The sequence below is a fragment of the Leptosomus discolor genome, chromosome 5 (assembly GCF_034619465.1).
Source record: "Leptosomus discolor isolate bLepDis1 chromosome 5, bLepDis1.hap2, whole genome shotgun sequence".
Taxonomy (NCBI): Eukaryota; Metazoa; Chordata; class Aves; order Leptosomiformes; family Leptosomidae; genus Leptosomus; species Leptosomus discolor.
The window spans coordinates 42,151,777-42,157,838 of NC_141395.1; the positions used below are offsets into that span (position 1 = coordinate 42,151,777).

A 6,062-nucleotide genomic window follows, 5' to 3' on the forward strand; every position below is an offset into this window, starting at 1 on the left:
AGCCAGTGACTTCCATCCTGAGGCACAACCAAGAGCTTCCCACCTTCTGCCACGCTCCAGAAAGAAAGAAAAAAGAGAAGCCCAGCGTATATCTGGTACCTCCTCATAACTGTCATGGGGTTGTCGGCAGGAAAAGAAATTAACTGTTCCTTCTTACTTCTTCCAAGCAGCATGTGAAAGCAAGAAATAGTTGTACCTCATTTATAACCTGATGGCCTTTAATGTTTACTGCTACAAAATGTTTACTAAGACAGGTTGTTGGAGTTCAAAGATAACATTCGAAATGGTGATAAAAGCATTGATAAGGGTGCTATCAAGGAATCTAAAGCAAGAAGCATTTCCATGTGTTTAAATCATCTTAAATGATTCAGAACATTTATCAGAGACTTTGATTAGCAGAAGTAGCAGATGTTTGTAGAAGGATTTTTTGGGGTCAGAGTTGTTTCAAGTGAGTCACTGTGCACTACTTGACTTCCTGTGCCAGATTCAAGTCAAGAATCAACTTTTATGGTCACTGAGCTTCTCCAGAGATCTTGTATTATAAGAAGCATGTTGCATATTGACATGAAAGACCTAAACCTCCAACCCTCTTTCTTTGCTCAGAAAGGTGCCTGGAGTTCACATAGGATGTTCTACATGGTAAACAGGAACTGGCATGCAAAGCAGCAGTGTCACCAAAGTTTGGGTAACATATTAACCAAGTACCTTTTTATATAAATGGTGATGCAGCAGAATATGCAGTTCTTGCTCAAGAGGGGCCATAAGAGTTCATAGGTGAGCGGCTCGAGGCCAAACATCTTTCTGAAAGCAGTGATGGAGCAGAATATGTGGTCCTTGATCAAGAGGGGCCATAAGAGTTCATAGGTGAGAGGCTATGGGCCAAAGGTTTTGAAAGTTCTTAATAATAGTTAATTTTCAACAGAAGTTAACAAGGCTTGGCTGTGCTATGAGCCAATGGGAAGTCCATACTTGTGTCCTGTGCTTACCAGAAGAAGGGGAGAAATTTCTGAGCCTACTAGAAGAAGGTGGAGGTTGGAGGTTTGCCTGTATAACAGCATGACTGATGTGATCTGATGTGAAAGACAGTTTCACTCCAAGGACTTGTTTAGATATCCAAATCAGGTTGATTTGAATGGGATTTAAGTGCCTAATTATTCTTGAGAACCTGGGTTGAAGCTGCAGCAAATACTGCAATGGAAACTCAATAGGTAGACAGATGAATGAAATAAACGCCTAGAAACAAAGCAATGTCCTTAGATAGGGAGATCATGCAAAGGCACACGAAAACTCAAGATAAACCCAGAAAAGCAGATATCTTGCACTTTGTGCTTAAAAGAAGTGCCTGACCAAGCAATTCTCCTCTGCCATTAAGGCATATTTCCTGGAAAGGGAAAAGGCAGATGCCAAAAGTTTGCAAGTTTATAAAAGCAAAACAAGATACAGGAATGGCAGCTGAACAAGAGTAATTGCTGGCTGGAGAAAGGAGGCTGTTTTAGACTCCCCAGCCAAGCACAATTGATTGGAGAGAGCTCTGAACAGTTTCTTTGTGCTGTGCGGCAACCTAGAGGAGTTGTCTTGGAGCAGGCAGGAGTGGTAAGAAATCTGGTTTGTGAAATGGCTATGTTTGCCAAAGGTACCTGGGTGTGATAAGCACATTCCAAGGCTAATACTAAATGTGTCCTAAAAAGTTTATTTTGATAGGAGGTTCTCCATGTTAAAAAAAGTGATTCTCATAAGCCAGCAAGGTGGAGTGTAACATCTAAGGAAACTGCATTAAAGAGCAAGGAGTTTCAGACATCATTACAGTCCCATTCTACAGCCTGTTTAAGCAAAACTTTCTCTCTAGCTGACAGTGAGGTGATATTAAAAGACCAAAAACTAAAGGAGGTGGACAGAAGCTAATCTCATGTGCCAGAGAGTAAGCTGCTGTACCTATGTGTGCATTTTCACGTTTCAGCGGTAGAGAGGAGATCTCGCATAACAAGGCGATACCCTAAGGTGGCAGTATACACTCAGGTAGTTAACCGGGAGTTGCAGACATACTGTTACTCTATGCTGACATATAACGAGCACTCAAATCTCACATTTGATATGTAGTCACTTCCATGTAGCCTCTAAGTTCTGCTAACTTTTCAGCCAAATGTGTCTTATCTATGTAACACCCGTACAAATTGCTATAAAACAACATTAAAGAGGTAAAAAACCCCAAACCAAACCCTTAAGGCTAATGGCACATTCATAAGAGTTTAAAAGTAGTGTCATGGATTTTAGCAACACACAAGCACCCTTTCACGTGTATATGAGTCCAGAGACTGAAGTCCACAAGTTCAGCCCATTCCAAAGGCGAGGGTAAAAAGATACCTATCAGGAGAAAGTAGAGCTGAAGTACAGGGTTGAGTGCCAAGGCTGTATGCTGGAAACAGTACAGCGAGTATCCCCAGTTAGGGCAACCTATGATTACCTCTTTTGTAAGTCTACAAATCCTGGCAGTCAGAATGTACCTCTTATTAACCACCCAAATCCTTTTTAAATTCATAGGTTTTGTCTACAAAAAAAATTTGCTGGTGTTGAAAGGCAGATTTTTGTGTGTGTGTGTGCATGCACGGTGTGGAAAAGGACTCTCTTTTGTTTGCTTACAGCTTGCTGCCACCTCATTTCAGTGTTAGTTCTAGGTCAAGTGTCAGTAGAAACTGCTTATCAGTTTCCCTTTCACCTTCGCTACACTTTTCAGGACTTTCTAGACCTCCGTCACGGATCCTCTTAAAAATGCTTCATTTTTAGTACACAAGATTCAGCTTTTTTCTGAAAAATAAGCCCTATTTCACTGGTTTACAAAGTCAATATCTGAAAAACTTATTTAACAGGAATAGTTCTTTCTAAAAATAGAAGCCATGATATGACTCTGAAAACTACAAAATATATTTGAATGCAGGTTAAAAAAAATCTGAAATAAATCCAGCATTCATTTTCTAACAATAACCTAACTTATACTTTATTTTTATGATGCCAGTCGGTAATTTAAATAAGGAGCATCACGGGACTGGGATATGCAAAAAGAATGCCACAAGCTGGAGAAATGGGCCAACAGGAGTGTCATGAAGGTCAGCAAAGGCAAAAGTAAAGTTCTGCTGCTGGGATGGGATAACCTTATGACACAGGACAAGCTGCTGCACAGACAGCAGCTCTGCAGAAAATGTCCCAGAGTCCTTGTGGACAAAAAGTTGAATATGAGTCAGCAATGTGCCCTTGCAGCCACAGAGTCAGTAGCACCCTACAAGTAAAAGTGCAGCCAGCAGAATGAGAGAGGTGATCCTTCTCCTCTGGTCAGTGTTTCGGAGATATCTGAAGACAGGTACCCAGTTTGGGGCTCTCCCATACAAGAAAGACATTGATGTGCTGCAGCAAGTCCAGCAAAAGCCAAGATGGTTAGGAGCTGGGGACCATGATGTACAAAGAGGGGCTGAGAAAGATGAGCTTGCTCAGGATTCTGAAGAGAAGGCTAACGGGAGATCTTATTGCTGTCTTTAACTACCTTAATGGAAGGGTATAAAGAAGACAAAGCTGTCCTCTACTGAGAGATTGACAGTGATAGGACAAGAGGCAACAGACACAAGCTGCATCACGGAAAATTTTAATCTGATATAATAATGTTAGATATAATAAAGTGTTTTCACTATAGGGGTCACAGGAGATACTCAAAACTTGACAAGACATAGCATGGAACAACCTGAAATAACTGGACCTGCTTTGACTAGGAAGTTGGCTGAGATGCCTGCAAATGACCTACCAACATAAGTATTTTATGACTATGTGACAATTCAAAATATAGAGAATCCTTCTTTAAAGAAAAAAAGATCGAAATGAAGAGGAAATCAGCAACAAGGTGGGCCACAGCATGAGCAAAGGTGCCCTCCATTGACAAGTCTGCCTTGAACACCACCAGTCCTGAGCAAAGAGGCCCTGAGTAACCTGCTGCAATGTCAAAGCTGGCTTTGAGCAGAGGCACATGGCCAAAGGGGAGTTTCATAGATCTAAATGCATATACAACACTTTCTATGGTTTTATACTGCGATATTCAAATACCTTCACTGAAAGGAGTATCGGCACCTCTTTGCAAAGCAAAAGCAGTTTGAAATCCTTCTACTCACACAAAAAGACCTTTCTAACAAAACCTGTGTTACAACTTTTCAGAGTATTTAAAAGCCTGCAAGAATGACAAGAAAAAACATCGAGTATGACCCACCTGAGTTAGCTTCCTGTGAGCACAGTTTACTCCACTAACCATAATCATGTTGGGCATCAATGGTCTTGGATAGTGTAAAACAAAGTCTAGCTTCATGAGCCAAATGGAAGCCTGGCGTAAGAGATCTGTCACAGTCATGTCTCGCTGGAGGAACTCAGAAGCCAGTTTTGCGTATGGTTGGAAGACAAAATCACAGAGAAAAAAATTTGAGAAGTCAAAGATCAGATTCTTCACCCGCTGGAAAAAGTTCATGCGGTCCGTAAGGTCTGTAAATATCCTGGGGACATAAGAAGGGGGATTGGGGCACTGAGTGGCTTCAAATTCTAAACCACATGGTATTTGCTGCAAAAAAACCACAGAAGGGACTGAAAGGTGCTCAGCCAGTATCTGCCCGCAGGGTAGTATTGGATCTGTAAAGACAGCATCAAACTTGCTCTCCTCAAGATAGCTGACAAGCTCCTTGTTGTACAGTAAGTGTGCACAGGTAGACAGGAGCATGGCAGAAGCGTTTTTCACTCGTTCATGCATTTTAAGAAATCTTTCCAGAAAAGATCCTTCTTCAAATACTTCCTGGCTAGTTCTCCAGAAAGCATGATCCAGCTCTTTCTGTGTGAAAGGAACTGGGTACATTTTCATAATAAAATTCTCTGATGGTTTTATATGTATGTTTATTTCAGGTGCAACGACGACTATTTCATGTCCCTTCTGCCTCAGAGCATCCAAAACTTCCCGCATGCTGAGCCAATGACTCCCATCCACTGGCACCACCAGCAGCTTCCCACCAGCAGCCAAACTGAGCATGGACAGGAGCAGAACCAGCATTGCTGTGACTTGAGGATGACCACTAAGCACAGGGGCCATTTCTGCAGGAATCTGGAGAATGCTGCCCAGAAAGAAAACCACTGGTGGCACTGAAGCAACAGCACCAGCTCTGCGCTTTTAAGCAATCTGTGCTACAGCATAACTTTTGATCCTTAAGGTATTTGCTGTGTGGTAAATGTATAATCACTGATTTGATAAAAGGCGACACAAAAAGTACTAAGTTCAGTTAACTTCACAGGCTGGTGGTGTGTGGTTTATACACTGGATAACCCCCATCTGTCTCTATTAGAGGAACAGTAAGGAGTGTCCCAGGTAGGAGGCAGGGGTGGTTCTGGGTGGGACAGCACTTCTGATAGCCTCCCCCTGGCAGAACCTTTTGCAAGTGCAGGAGATGTCACATCCACATCACTGTTCAGCTTAGCAGAGGCTGCTCCCTTACCCCTGGGCAAAACTTGTCCCCCACACACTCACCTGTCTCTTTGAACACTCATCTCTAGGAGAATTATGACCCCATAGCAGATGTGGAAGAGGTGTTTAAGATTGTTTCTGGACTGGGAAGATTGATAAGGATGGAAGTGCAACAAAAATGGTATGTTAAGCATCAGGGAACTACTACAAGTTCCTGCAAAGGCACAAGGATGGCCCCATGAAATGTGTGACAGCCTGAAGAGCTGGACTCAGAATAACCCCTTGAGGCTGGTGCAGAAGGTGTGCTCTTTCGTTATACAATTACTTCGCCCACCCTCAGCATGAAACCTGGTGGAAATGGAGGATAGAGCTGTTCATTCCTCACCCTGTTAAGACCTCTTCTAGAATGACTTTTCCTCTGAGAACCCCTATATGGGAAAGGTCCATCAATGTTTTATTTTGGGACCAGTGCTGGGTCCATCTCCTTCATTTTCTCCCTGATGTTTAGTGGGAGACCTGTTCTTCCAGGTGCAGGGCCAGATATTTCACACCACTTCTGCCTGCACTTAGCTGCAAGCAGACGGAGCCA

General features: G+C 42.6%; 1 pseudogene; it reads right to left on the bottom strand.

Moving 5' to 3' along the window:
- Positions 1 to 4,177: 4,177 nt before the first annotated feature.
- Positions 4,178 to 5,104, bottom strand: LOC147415486 (UDP-glucuronosyltransferase 1A1 pseudogene; annotated as a pseudogene).
- Between the last annotated feature and the right edge of the window lie 958 nt (positions 5,105 to 6,062).